The following is a 15283-nucleotide window of genomic DNA, read 5'->3' as shown; positions in this document are numbered from 1 at the left end:
GCACATAAGCCTGTGTGTGACATACACGGATGCCATGTTTACCTATTGCTGTTCTACAACATTAGTGAGCTGGCCAACAAAACATAATTCACTGGAACGAGGGTGTGCCCTTTGACACATTTCAAACTGTCACCGGAATTACGTCACTGATGTTTCCAACCAATAGGAAGACGGGCATTGCATTTTTCGTTTCATCTAAAAAGTACAAAACGATTGGCCTCTAATTTATTATGCAAATGGCAATCTTTGTGTTCTATTGAAGCCTTCCTTTGATTTTACTTCGTGCCACGGGAACCCCTAGTTGGCATTACTTGACCCGGAGGAAGAACAGTCACATGTTTGTCTCAGAGACTTGTATCTAGACATTTCATTTGCGTGCTCGTTAATGGTTCTGCTAAGCATGTGCAATGCAAATGTTGTGCTGCGCTGCACCTTGAATACTTTGCTGTGCAATGATTCATCTTTGAAGTGTGGAGATATCAGCACATCTAAAACATGTGTGGGCAGAACCTGGGCACAGCACGCACACTGCGTTGGGCACACTAGGTTTCCTCACTCTTTCGTTTTGTCTAAGAATGAAAGATCATAACATTGGTGGTCTGTCCTGTGCTGTTTTACCTGACTGGGCTGGGGGCGTCTGCATTTTTTTTGGCACTGTTGGCCACAAAACCCAGACAACTGTGTCCTGCCACCCGTGGGGTCAGGTCAGCGCCCCGTCCACCCACACCTGCTCCGTCGCGAGTGAGAGCGGTGTGAATCCAGGTGGAAGCCCTGATACTCACAGAATTGACGCAGGATAATCTGAGGTGTGTGTGTGTGTGTGTGCGTGTGCGTGTGCGTGTGTGTGCGTGCGTGTGTGTGTGTGTGTGTGTGTCTAGGCATATCTAGCGAAACTATACAATCAAACACTTCCTTTTGCGTGTCCCTAGAGAGGCAGTCAGTTCTGGAGGAGTAATACACAGCGAGATATGCTCTGTTTTACACTCCTCGGCGCAGCTGGGCCCCTGAATCTTACTCCTGTGTTGGCCTGGAAAGTAATAGTCAAATATGTTGTTACAACCAGGCTCTATGTTTTTTAAAGAAATTAAAAGGATTACTTCGAGTGTGTGTGCTTGTTGTCAAGAAACAGAGTTTCAGAACGAGTAAACGTCACACTAGTGCAGCACAATTGTATCAACAGGCACTGGCATAGCCAATAGGTCTCGCTTTTGGGACCTTATAAGTATTTAGTTATGCAGCACAATATCCTTGGTGCAACTACATCAACCTTTGCAAGGCTAAACACTTATAAGGTCCCAAAGGTGAGACCTATTGGCTATGCCAATGCTTGTTTAAATGTGACCACAGTTATTAACTATCAAAAATTATGTTTTAATGGAAGTAGTGGCCCACACCACAACTAAAAAATGACTTGTCGACTTTGTAATGTATAAGTTATACATCGAATGAGAAGAACACTCACCTCTCCATCTGCGATCCGAGCCTAACCTACTCCTGTTTCGCAAACATCTAAAACCTTCCTTTTTAAGAAACCTGAATAAAATCTCTTTTTAGCAGTTTTACCTGAAAGCATCACTCATTTAGCGTTCGGACGCCTCAGGGCAGCTACCACGCTTTATAAACTCTCTTTTCATTTCATTTCAATTCATTCAAAAGAGGCACTATTGTTCTCTTTCAAAAGTACAAAAGTGATCTTCATAATAAACAAGTATCCTATAAAGTTAGCTGCTTGTACAGGTCAAAATCATCATGTCGACATGGCTTAAACAAATATATTACACTTTCAAAACGTAATAATTGCAGCTGCCTATTGTCTCAAATCACTCAGAAATTAACTCCCAATTTCCACACTGAATGGAGCCCTACTACAAGGAGAGTTAACCACAAATTTGAAGATTGTCAGAACTCCTTTCAGAGGGCCATGGGTACGCAGGGGCAACTGAGCCCAACCACGGTGGTTGAGGGCATTTACTCCTGATGTCCAGGGGTCAGACCTACTATGGATCCTGAACAACTGAGCAAATGTTCCTCCTTCTGCACTTGACTCTTAGTGGCAGCTGGGGACAAGCCGGCAAAGGCTCCCAGGGGTGGGGGGATACAGCGGGGGTGCAGATACAGGTAAGAGAACACAACTCATAAATCAAAGTGCACACAGTATGAACAATAAATCATTGTCCAGTCATACACTTTTTTATGAGAAGTATTTCACTAGTAACTCTACACATTAAAAGGAATAATGACAATCACGAGCAATAACACAATTCCCATGAAGTTGGGGTTATAGTAGTTGTCAGGCACGACCCTTTCTCACACTATAGTGCATAACGTGGTCAGGTATTATTCCCCATTCACTGGAGGAATGCTCACTAATAGGCCGTACTCAAGAGGTCCCTTTAGTCTTTTAGGAAGAAGTCATAAGTGTTTATGGTGCAGTAGCACCTTCTACAGCGAGTCCACTGAGGTCCACAAGCCCAGTTCAAGTCTTACTTGCTCCTGCAGCATGGTAGTGTTCAACGGTGCAGCAGGTGCCCTGAGCCCGGGCACTCGCAAGTTCAGATCCTGCTCTGAGAAGTCGGGCAGCTCACGGCACACAAGGCCGTCGCAGGCTTACTCTCCTGAGTGGCACAGCCAGTTTCCCCAATGATCGTAGCAGCTTCAGGCTTGTGAAGATGTACCAAGTCAATTTCTGCACAGCCTGGGGGCAGAGAGGGCTATTCAATTCTTCAGCTCCCAACTGGAGTTAAGAGAGGGTGAGACGTCCTCCTCAGTGTCCTCTCGGCCCTCACTCTAGTCCCAGACAACTACCTAAAATTCTTGGCAAGTTAGAACCAACAGCTTCCCCTGGCAAACGGTGTTGCAGCGGTACCTCTGAACACAATGTTGACTCCTCTTTTGCAATTTCCCACGCCACAACTGCCCCTCCTGGCACATGCGGTCGCTGCTAAGACTTTCACAAGTCTTGGCACTGCGGTCACACAGTCATCTCCATGGTGGTTCCCTCTGACTCATGGGTCAACGCTACACAGCGATACGGGCTTGGCGCTCATTGCATGGCTTAGTCTACGGCGACCCACTCCTGGCATACAGGGGTCGCTAACACAATCCTGCACACAGGCTACAACTCCAATGGTGCATAGCGGAATCCTCACACCTCGCACAGGAAGTCCTCATAGGTAGGGCTACCCACTGGATCTCACTCCCTCCAACGCTCTCCTCTTCCTCACAGGGCACACTGGTCTTGGCAAGAATGCAGGGGCTGGTACTCCAGTCCCCAGGGCAGGTAAACTTGCTTTTCCCTGGGTGATGTCCCCCTCACCGAATAGGGAGACTAGCAGCCCTTTGCCCCCAATACTGGGCAGAAGGCTTGCAGAGCTTCCCCTCCTCAAACAGCACGTCTGGCTGATCGGCAGATGACAAAGATTAGTGTTTTAACCTCCCCTTCTTATAGTCAATTTCCAGACACCAAAATATGACTTAGGTCAAAGTCTTTGAAGCTAAGTATGTTGGAGTTCTGTTTCTTTTTAAGTGTCCACTTGTCTTTTTTTTCTTTCCCTTTGAAAAGATGTCTGTCCCAGCAGGCAAGTTTCCAGAGCTGATTGACCCACAACACAATTGATGGGAGGACGAAATTGCACTTGGTGTGAGATCTAAAACAGAGTCATGGTGAACAAAAACGTTTTCTATTCAAATCTTTTATTCTTATATTGAACAAAGCCTACCAGCACATTTCAAAACATGAAGGTCGCTTCTTTAGTGCCAATACATTAATTTAACAAAGTAACACAAATTTATGGACGCCTGTTTGCTGCCATTACCTTGCTGCCTCTATTGCGACTAGGGCGGGGTCAGGACTCACAGACACAGGCCACACTGCGGCCCACTGTCACCAACGTCATCTCCAGGGCCAGGCGGCGCTTTAAAAATCGTTGTGGGCTCCAGCAGAACGGGAGGCGGGCGGGCCCGTCCTTGCCCATCAGAGCCAAGAGGAGGCTGGGCTGGGACTACTCTCGTGGTCCTATTATCTGGCTCCACTACTCCAGCATCGGTGTGATTTGAAGGTGTGTCGTAGTTTGGTCTCAAAGGAAGTTAAGTTTCTCTTTGAATGGTTGATTTTGCTTCCCAATGGCCAAACTGAACCAAATGGGGGATAGAGAGGGCACTCCGAGGCCTCTTCAAAACTCCACATTAGACTGTTATTTGACGCGTGCTGCTAGAGCCCTGGACAAAGAAATGCTAGAGGTTGAATGTCGATTGTCCATGGAGGGCGGATTACTCATTGCTCCAAATTTAGATCAAACCTTGAATAGAACACCTGGGGACACAGAAACTGAAATTCTGTCCAGCACACTGTCTACAGATAAACATTTAACCCCTGCTGACCATTTATCTCCACTTAACTCAATCTTACCTACGATAATTGAACTGCCAGCTAAGAGAAAGAGGAAAATAAAAAATCAGGAACCTCCGTCAAGAGCAAGCACCAGAGCTAAAAATAAAATCAGTGTCAGGACCCTATCCTATCCCATCAGTCTCAAAAGCCCTATCTGAGCAAGACATAGGGACCTTAATAATGCACTTCGATAACCTACTTGTAAAAACTCTTGCTCCAATTTTAGCTATGTTATGTTCTGTTATTTGAATTTATATGGCGCTTAGTTACCCCAAAGGGATTCTCGGCGCCATCCTGAAAGGAAAGGGACAAGTTTTCAGACTTCTACGTCCCATAGACTATTTCGTTTCGTAGAGACAGGAGGAAGAAGTTCCACAGGGAGGGACCTAGGTAAGCGAAAGATCGACCACCCATGCGCAACAGACTGATTCTGGGAACCGAAAATTTCACTTGAGACATAGAACGGAGAGAGAGCGCTGGTTTGTAAGGATGAACTAAGGATTGAAGATATTGAGGGGCTTTGCCAAATTTGATCTTAAACATGCAGTTCAAGGATTTGAATTTAATGCGATTCTCTACCCTGAGCCAATGAAGATCACGTAAGAAACTCGAGATAGAAGCAAACCTAGGAACCTGGCAAAGTAGTCTGGCAGCTGCATTCTGCACCACCTACAATTTTTGTGTCACGTCTTTGTTAACAACCAGATACAAAACATTACTGTAGTCCAGCCTGGAAGTAACAAAGCTGGACAAACCCGAAGTAAATGTGGGTGTTATCCAAAAAAACTTAAACAACTTGTTGGGTGGGGCTAGATCAGCAGCATCTAGAAGTTCTGATTACCCTGTCTCGGGGGCATGAATCTGTGAGACAGTCTACTGTGGTAGTTAGACACTGTAGTACAATTACTCAACCTCCTCCAGCAATTGTTACAAGGAAAAATGCTAACAATCTTTTGGAGGGTACATCCAAAGTCATGACCGTGAGACAAATAGACCATCAAACCAGGGGTGGGAAACTGGGAAGTTGTCCTAAAGCATGTCAAGCTACTCATAGCGCTAAAGATTCTGTACTTATTGGTCAGCCAAATGTCGTAATGCATGAAGCACTAATCAAGGCTTCATCCCTACCTGAGACAAGGTTGGACCTTCCACCAGAATGTTGTCCTCATGTTGCGATATTTACAAATGTCCCCCGCTACATGGTAAATTAACATAATGCCTTCTGACACTTGTAGTTTTAAACTTCATTGGTGACATTAATGTACTAGTCTGCAATTATTTCGCTGATAATAGATTGCTGTTTGCCGGTTCCATATTTAGCAAAAACACAAACTAAAGAGGAAGAGAGAGAGAGAGAGATATGTGAAGGGGCGTGTTAAGCTCATGGCATAATTCCAAAGCAGGCCCACGTATTGGGTGACTGACAACTTTTACCGGATCACTTACATTCAGGGCTGTTTTAAGACCACTTATAAAATATTACATTACCCAGTTGTGAGTTAGTTGCAATATTTATCTAATTACATGGATTTAACTACTTTGTTCTACTTAGGATAAATTATCGCTCTAAGTGCCACAGGTAAAGCATTCAAATGACACACTTAAGCACATAAAAAATATGAAGATGGCATGCATAAGCAAACTAGAAACTCAACATCTATTATAAATAACATTTTAAATAGTAAGTTTTCTTAAACTGGCAGGCAGAATCCCAGCCTAATTTTTTAAACATATGCTACAAATAAGTGTCAACAAAAAAGTAACCTTGAAATCGGTATAAACTCAGTTTTTTTAACTTTTCCACTTAAAATGCAGCTATTCTACATTAAGAATACTTGCAGCATAACGGCCATCAGCAACTTTCGGTTAGGAGCCTGAAATCTAGAACTCTAATAAATTATTTGAATTCTGACTGCTGCATACTTTTGCTCTTGGAAACCAATGCAATGCAACAAAACACCGACCCTAGAACCAGCAGAGCCAGTGCAAGGTCCCAAGATCCCCCCAGCCTTCAACTCCTTAACAACAGCTCACTTCTCAGTATAAGATGAAGAGATGAGCCTTTGCCGGCCATCCTGTGCACCGTCAAGGACTCTGGCTTGATCACAAAAATTATCACCCACTGCTACCCATGCAGACATTGTGCACCGCTCTAAAGTGTCCCTCTCATGAACGCCGCCTGAGAGAAAGCTTCCGCCTGTCTGGTTACTTGTGTACACATGGTAGCAAAATGATTCTCAGCAACCTAGTTTAAAAGAGCTAAAAAACGGCAGGGGATTGCAAACATACATCAGATGTATATGTTGCTACTATTGTCATGTGTCACAAACGTACAACTCAACATTATTAAGCAATCAATATAAATGTTTTAGCTCAAAGTGGTTATTATTGTAAAATGTAATTCAAATTTCTCTTCAATTTATAAATTACACAAATTAGTACAGGTATGGTTCCAAAAATGCTTGTCACAATAAAAACTGACAATTTTAGGAAGTTCAATTTACAGTATAATAAAACAAGCCCTATTAATAAACAACTCGTTGATACTTTATCACTGTCAGAGATTGGAAGGCCCACTTGGCTTAGCAGGACTAGCATGACCCTGTGACGTGCACGCTGGTCACATATCTCTGCAGCCAGCATATTAACCCATTGACGCATCTTACACAGCACCTTGACGTTTCTTTTCTAAGGGAGTTACAACCCTCCATATCATAAGCTCTGGTACATCAGAATGTTAGACCATAGTATTTATGTTCAACTCATTGCCCATGAGTTTCGTGTTTAGAACAGAAATTAACAGTTGGGGGTGGGGAGGGCGGTAGAGAAGGGTCTGAAGAAGGAGCATAGGACAGGCAACAATGCTTCAGTTTAAAAAAACCTGGCATTTTATAAGAAAATCAGCAATTTTTGGAGTGGGTGTGGCATAACATGTAGAGCTGCTGACTTTAGAACCAGGGAACCGGGTTTAAGTCTCCGCGTCGGTACTACCTGTGCCTTCCAAAAAAACGTAACAAAGCAAACAGAAAAAGGAGTGCAACGAAACAAACAAATAGACAAATAAGCAATAAAACATGTAACAGGGTCAGTCAGGACAAATGTTAATTAGCCACAGAAAGGAAAGGAATTTTGAAAAGCACACACAGGAACAAATGGCAAGCGAGGGGTGTGCTCAAAGCCCCCAGAGGAGATACAGCATGTCTCAAAGAGACAGCGCATGCGCTGCTTAGGTGAGACCTAGAAAAGGTACAGACAAAAGGGTTATATTTCTTCCATAGATAGAACTGTGTGAACCAGACACACAACAGATTTTCGCCAGCAATTCCCACAGATTTTCAAAAGAAAGTGACTCCAAAAAAGAAGAAAAGGACAAGTAGCCAGAACTGTGCTTGAGATTAATCCTTACAACGCATCCAAGACAAAGGAACTAAATAAGATGTAAAGGCAGATGTTACCATAGACAAAGCAAGGGATGCATTTTGAGATAAATCATCACAAGGCTAGTGCCCTCTCGACAAAGAAACCACACAAAACCTAAAGGCAGGTTAAAAATGAGAATCACACCCAATTTCTCAGAGTGCTCCAACGGAAATGTATGGTATACAAAAAATCAAATACAATTCAATGTAATACCCAAAGCTCTAATTGCAAAACAATAATGATACTTAATTTCCTTTGTTTATTTTCAAGTGAATACATTATGACTTAGTAACAAATGAAATCTATAAATATAAACAGTCTGCAATTTGATAAATCTATTTTGTAAGAAGCAATTGTGTGTGCATACAGAAGTCCATGAGTGGAATATTACAATATCTGTAAATCAATTGCTTTATAATTTTCGAAAAGTTGAAAATATGTTATTTTTAAAACAGTCACTCTATACTTGAACTTCATAACTAGAATGGAAGTAAAAAACACAACTTACATGTAGAATAAGAGTTAAAACTGCAATTAAAGCATTAAAAAAAAGTATAGATGCCTCCGCATCCTACAAGTTTCCTTGTCAGAAAACAAACCAAAATAATCGTATGATTAATGACGTACCCTCTCACATTGACTCAGACTATGCACTGTTTAATAACATATTCATTACTTCACAACTATTTGACAAAATCAGAGTAATACCCACAATTTAGTTTATATTAAACTGACTTATCTCTAGCCCCTGGAATGACACAGCTTACTGGCATGATAACCAACTCTAAGACATACGAAAATCTTGAGCGGGTGTATGTTTACCACAGACAAACCGTATGCCATGCTTTTAACCTCGATTCACCTGATCATATGCATGCTTAACGCTGATGACTAGTGTGCTCAATTCCATCTAATGTGAACCGATATGGTGGCCATTTTTACTGTCACGATACCATTCCAGTTAAAAAATAGGGGTTTCAACTTGCAAGACCTAATTACAACATCATTGGCATCTTGACAATCAATGCCTGACCATCGTGAACCAATACAAATACCTGGGCTGCTGGTTAGATAACAGAGGAGGTCATTTACTGCATTTGAACTCACTAAAACCAAAACTAGCTTTGTTACAAGGTGCTTTACGAACAATATTCAAGAGCACAAACATGTTCTCTTATGAAGCACTGCTGAAAATAGTATCTGCCAAATTAGTGCCAATACTGTCATACGGATTAGAGGCCTATTCGGGAAAACTGGGGACTTTCTTAAATAGGGCACAGAGCGTAGTGTTTAGGTCCTTATTTCAACTGCCAGGCAACACCTCGCCAGCTCAAATATGGATGGAATTTACCCTACATGATCGACTGCTTGTACAGATGGCCTGTATAATAAAATACCTGCACTCCACAAGGTCTGCTGAGCAAGGATCGTTAAAACATCTCATTTGGTGGGAAGCTGCGTGTATTGACAGAACAAAACATTCGTACGACTGGTCGCATGCCCTAGACGAAGCACTGGTGCAAACTCGCTCCAGGGAGCTGTGGAACTTAAAATTACCTCAACTTCAGGTCAAAACAGCCCTGAACAGAAATGTAAAAAGATATCTCTTGAATCTGACCAAAGAGCATTTGCTAGAAGAGAGCATGCCTACCTGGTACTCAGCAGCTACGACAGAAAAGGCCTGAAAAAATAGATCAAGGAAACATTTTCCTCCTATTATAAAAATGAAATTTCTGCCGCTTCGGATGGGTTCTTTTGCGTCCTTAGACCTGTCACCACCATGGGAGGTTAAACAAGAGTAAAAAATATGCCTGACTATACAATCTATTCCAGGAGTCATAACTCATTTGCTTTGTATATGCTCTACACTACTGGTAGACCGCGGAAGATTGCTTAGGTTCGCTAAGGAAGGGGAAACGGACATTACCATCTGTCGTCAGCTTCTTACTGAACAATGAGCAGCTGCAAGTTATCATAAAACTGGTAAAATTCTTGGGGTCTAAGGAGAAGCAATTAAAAATGAATTCAGAACCCCGAAATAAAGAAGGGGAGGATCCTTGAACCTTAGTAGTCTTAAATAAAAACCTGTGAGGCACTGCTTTTATTTTTAACCAAAGGCACTCTTATTAAGTCATTAGCTTTTTATCAATTGTAGTTTAACCATTTTTACCAGTGAGGAATCCTAAGGATGAACTATGAATTACTTGTCAAATTATGGAGACTTAAGAAAGATTTGTGACAATAGCTCTCATTCTGACTTTATTTGAAGTAATGCACTTTAACAGACTTCATTGTCTAAATAAAGTATTTTTGAATTTGAATGAGGTTCTCTTAACCAAATTAATTGTCTGATGGCCCATAGGAATGAATGTCAATTACCGAATTGGTAAATACCGATTCGATAAAAGGGGGAAAACATTGAAGGGTCGCAGGGTGTCATTTTGACACCCTGTTGCACCCCTCAATTGTTTATGGGTGCACATGTTGCAGACATACATGCAGACATACATGCAACATGGCACTGATTTTTGTTTTTTTTTCGTTATTTACCACCATCTTGTAGTTGGTGATGAATAGCAAATCCTAACATGGGATAAGCACTCATTTAAGTGCTCCCTACATTAGGAATTCGGTAATTTACCGAATCGGTATTTAAGAAATCGGTAATTTATAGATTCCTTAAATTACCGATTCGGTAAATTACCGAATCCTTAATTTCGGCCCCCTACATAAGAAAAGCCTATTACCGGTCGGTAACGACCAAAATTCGTTAATTTCGGCCGTTACCGACCGGTAATGGGCCACCTACATCTGGCCCTCAGTTTCTAAACCCAAAAACTCTCTCTCTCCCACAATCTATAGACACAATCACCTCCTCTACTATGTGGTTTTACAGTTTCAAATGCAGCAAAGCATATCCTACAAAGTTTCTTTCCCCATTCGGAATCTAGAAGATGAATTAATCTATGTTATTTTTCATTTGGATTTCTAAATGCCCTTAAATGTTCTTGCCAACTCTTTTTTACAGGATGAATGCTTGATCCAACATAGGTCTTGCTGCATACACATATGAGCATATACACACAGAGTTTTTTTAGCAATTTATAAATTCAGTTATCGGGTACCATTTTTTCTTTTCACAATCATAAAACTGGTTTGTTTGCAATTTGTAAACTCACAGCAATTAAAAAATCAACATTTGAAAGAAAATAAACATTTTCACAATTGTTTCTTGTCTGTGTGCCTTCTTGGAAAATGCAATAGTGTCGCTTGGGCGTAACATCCTTTTAAGATTTCCCTCATCAAAAGGGAATCTGAGGACGATCTTTAACATGTTTTGTCCATTTATATCCGGTAAGAGAGGATGACAAAAGTTATTCAAAATGTTATATACTTGGGCACTTTCACGATTGTATTTCGTTATAAACCTAATGGTGGTACTAATTTACTTGTTTCTTTTAATTGCTTTTTCAATCTGATTTTTGTAAAGCACTTTATTTCTGGTGTAATTGATAGCTTGCTTATCTGCTGTCTGTCTCCCCTGATTGGGATAACCTCGCTGTGAGAAACGTTGAATGTTGGAGACTTCCTTCTGAACGGAATTGATTAACAGATATTGTAAATATTCCACTCATGAACTTCCATTTGCACCCCAGATTGTTTCTTATTAAATAGATGTATCTAATTGGAAACTGTTCCCTTATTTTTACAGATTTTATTTGTTCCTATGTCATGATGTATTCACTTGAAGATAAACAAAGGAAATTAAGTGGCATTATTTGTTTGGTTACTAGAGCTTTAGGTATTGTATTCAATTTAGATTTATAACATTCATTTCCGTTGGGGCACTCTGAGAAATTGGTTGTGATTCTCACTTATAATCTACTTTTACGTTTTGTCTGGTTTCTTTGTGCATTACCCTCATGAGGATTGATCTCAAAATACATCCCTTGCTTTGGATGTCTATGGAAACATCAGCCTTTGCGTCTTGTTTTTTTTTTTTTTTTTGTCTTGGATGTGCTAGAGTCATGAGGATTCATCTTGAAAACAGTTGTGTCTACTTGTCCTTTTCTTCTTTCCTGGAGTCACTTTGTTTGGAAAATCTATGGAAACATAGATTTGCAAACTATTTGTTAGGATGGGCATGGGTACCTCTTCTAGTGGGAACTTTTTGGTGAAAGTCTGTTATGTGTCTGGTTCACAAAGTGCTATCTTTGGCAGAATATTATAATCAATGTTTATATGACATTTTGTCAACCTTTTTAATTATAAAGTTTTCAAAAGCCTTGTATTCGTGATTCTTAGGTTGTTATTTTTAATATTTCTTTTATCTGTTCTTCTACTTTAAAACCTATCCCCCCCCCCTTTTTTTTTTATTCGTATTGCTCAATGTCTGTTTTAAACTTACAGTTAATTTTGTAAATTTTTCTTACTTTGTTAAGTTAATTTATCTGCCCTAAAGAAGCAACATTAATGTCATGAAACACACGTAGCCCAGGTTTTGTTCAATACAAGAATAAAAGATTCAAATACAAAACTGTTTTGTGCACGATGACTCTGTTTAAGCCCTCAGATCCAGTCTGGTTTCATATTTTAGATTTGTGGTGGCAAAGGGGAATGCCCTGCATACTTTGAGGCCCTTTTTGGATGATCAGGAGAGTCTTTATGTTCCCCTTACTGTCATTAGTTGTTTCAATTCATGGGAGTCACCAGAGTTCATCCCTGTATGTCAGCCACAGTGATATGTGCAACAAAAGGTTAATCCCAGGCTCCAAGCCCTACTCTTCATGATTCCCACACATCAGGTCCCATCTTCTTTCCACAGGGTGTCTAGGCCTCTTCGTTGTGATTTACCACTGAATGAAAGAGCAACATTTCGAAGTGTAAAAGGGGGTGTGTTTCCCACCCAGCTCACAGGAATGCAGCAATACACACATTTATCTGGGGGGATTCTTCTACTCCTCATGTTTTCATCAGGTAGGCATGGGCTTAACAAAATGTAACTCAGGGTCCTCCAAGTAATGTATTATTGGAGGTACACTTCCACTCAGTATACTTCCCAAGCACACTTACTCTCCAGTACTTTTACCTCCATGCATGGTGCCACTACAGTCACACATGCATTCAGCACACACATTCAGTCTGCGCGCACAGCTCAGTACTGTAGCCTTCTGTATTGCTGCCCCCACCGTGCTGGTTCTGCTTTATTCCTGGTGAAGGCAGAAGTGATTGCACCACTATGAGGGTAGCACTTTGGGTGTCACCCCCAGGCAACATCAAGACCACAATCCTTCAGGCAGGCCTATGTTAGGTTTCACATGCATGATTCATGTTTGGCTATGACAAGACAAATATTAGGGACAAGACAAGAGTACAGGTGGGCACTCTGGGCAGGTGTATATATCTTTACAATGCAGAGGACATTTCGTTCCTAACAGACGCCCCTCCCAGATCAGAACAACCCGAATCAACTCCTAACCAAGAGAGATAGGGCGGTCAGATCAGTAAAAGGGTTGAAAACGTCAGTCAGCATTCCCGTGGCTCAATCTTGCTTTGTACTCCACTACAAAGTCTAACCCATTTTAAAGAAATAGGCCATCTCAACACCTTGGGATTCTCTTCCTTCATAGCCATCAACCACTTCAGTGGCTTATGATCTGTTTGCACCACAAACTTTGTGCTACACAAATATGGGTAGAATGCAAAGCCCACACTACTACAGCAAAGCCTTCCTTCCTAATGGTCGCTCAGTTCTGCTCTCTGGTTAATATTGTCCTACTAATAAAGGCTACCCGAAGCTCTCTACCTTTGTCATTCAGTTGAGCTAACACTGCTGCAACACCCTTGTCAGAAGCATCGGTCTCTAAAATGAACTGTACAATGAACAGGAATGTACTCCTGAGGTTCTCTGGAAGCGTTTTCATCATGCTCTGCAGTGTTTTGCTAAACCGCTCCACCAAACCATTGGTCTGTGAGTAGTATGACATGGAGAAGTGGTATATCACACCAGCTTGCTCCCGCATCTCTCTCATGTAAGAAGAGATGAAGTTGGTTCATCGCTCAAAAAATATCATCCGGGGGGTGGCCTAGATGGCGACCTAGACGGACGTGTCTTCGTGAGGCTCCTCGGCCCGGGCTCCTTCCTCAGGCCAAATTCAGCATAAAGTGTCCCCCAGCACCGCACTTCTTTGGCCCATAATTGCGAGGGAGCGAGAACTCCATCTGGGAGAAGTTCTGTGAAGCTGCACGTCGGTATAATTGTCTATATACTTTGAGTCTGGAATCGCATAATGGCACCTGGCCCGAGGTGGTAAAGAATCGGACTGCCGGCAGCGAGAGGGGGGCCGCTGCAGACCGGACCAGCTCACAGCCGATGAGGTAAAAGCCGCGACAGACGCTGACGGGGCATCGGTGACCCTGCCACTGTCCATCACATGGGGCTTGGAGGAGCCTCACATTGACACAGGTCAGCATCGCTTCAGGGCCTAGCCCCGTGTGGAGTGGGGCCCTCCTGCTGGGGCACCAACCAGAGCTGCTTCCGAGCCGCGAGGCTTGCATCGTGAGGGACAGACGGTGAGGAGCGGGTGACCTCTGCGGGCTTCTCACCTGGAGCGGTGTCGCCTTGATCGGGTGCCTGCATTGATGAAATGGCGCCAAGAGCAGGGAAGAGGGCGTGACGACAGACCCTAGTGAAAGAGACTAGCTGCTCTGTAGGTGGGCCCGCTGACCCTATAGCCTGACAGACTCTACCAGTGCTTGGTTCGTCCAGGGGGGCTCCCTGGACATCTATGGGGCTCCCCACGAACACAGGCCTTAAAAATTGAGATCAGGGCTACAGGGCCTCACCCCATGAGGGAGGAAGGTGAGCCGTCTTGCTGAGACCCCAACGAGCTGCTTCCGTGCCGCAGGATAGAACTTTGCAAATAGAAGGTGAGGAGCGGGAGAAAGGAGCAACCACTGCGAGCTCTTCGAGGCCCCAGACAGCGCTTATCTGACCCGGTGGGGGGCCCCGCGGACCCCACGCTTGGAAAGACTCCTCAGGTTCCTTGCCAGCACTAGGGGGCTCTACCGACACCCGCAGAGTACACAACGTGCAAAGACATAGCCAGCTGTGGCGCGAACTCAAGGCCGGGGCTGCGGGCCTCTTGCAGCGAGAGGAGGCGCCGCCGAGTCAAAGGCCCAGCACAAGGCCACTGCCCCGTTTAGTATTCCGGTACAAAAGGGGGTGGTGATGGACGGAGCATCTAAATCAATCAAACACTCACACCCAGTCAAAAGATCTGGGTTTAATCCATCACCGTTCTTTAGCCCACTCTGCCACCCCAGTTCAGACATGGCTATATGCAAATCAGTCTGACCCTGTGCCTCATGGGAACAGTCCAGCCCGAACTGCCAAGCCATGTCTTCTCTGGACCGGAAACAAGCTTCCGAGGACCGGTTTCTAGCATTCCAGCCGTCTTCAGCCCGGCTTGC

At 43.1% G+C, this 15283-nt stretch overlaps 1 protein-coding gene across 2 annotated transcripts in view; it reads right to left on the bottom strand.

Moving 5' to 3' along the window:
- Positions 1-15283, bottom strand: part of CHM (CHM Rab escort protein) — a 732389-nt gene that overhangs the window by 566963 nt on the left and 150143 nt on the right. The gene's annotated exons all lie outside the window — the stretch shown is intronic.

Source organism: Lissotriton helveticus, chromosome 4_1 (genome assembly GCF_964261635.1).
Source record: "Lissotriton helveticus chromosome 4_1, aLisHel1.1, whole genome shotgun sequence".
NCBI classification, from domain to species: Eukaryota; Metazoa; Chordata; class Amphibia; order Caudata; family Salamandridae; genus Lissotriton; species Lissotriton helveticus.
Note: the sequence above shows the minus strand (reverse complement) of the source record. Positions and strands in the feature narration are given on the sequence as shown.